Raw genomic sequence first — 257 nt, forward strand, 5'->3', positions numbered from 1 at the left:
GAAGCCTGGCCCGTCATTTTCACACACATGGAGGCAGTGTGGTCTCTGCCTGCTGGCCCCTGACAATACTGGAGAAATCAGCTGGTCACACCGCATGGTAGACTGCTGCTCAAGGTTATTCTACTCTAATAAAAAAAAATAGATAATTAGGGAAACACCTCATTAGTGCTTGTTCTCATTTACAATAGGCCCACACAGGCAGCAGTGGCTCATGGGAAGGAGTTCTCCTGTTTTTGATAATAATACTACTAATAATA

The sequence above is a fragment of the Morone saxatilis genome, unplaced genomic scaffold (assembly GCF_004916995.1).
Source record: "Morone saxatilis isolate NCDOM2014 unplaced genomic scaffold, NCSU_SB_2.0 Contig16, whole genome shotgun sequence".
Lineage (NCBI taxonomy): Eukaryota > Metazoa > Chordata > Actinopteri > Moronidae > Morone > Morone saxatilis.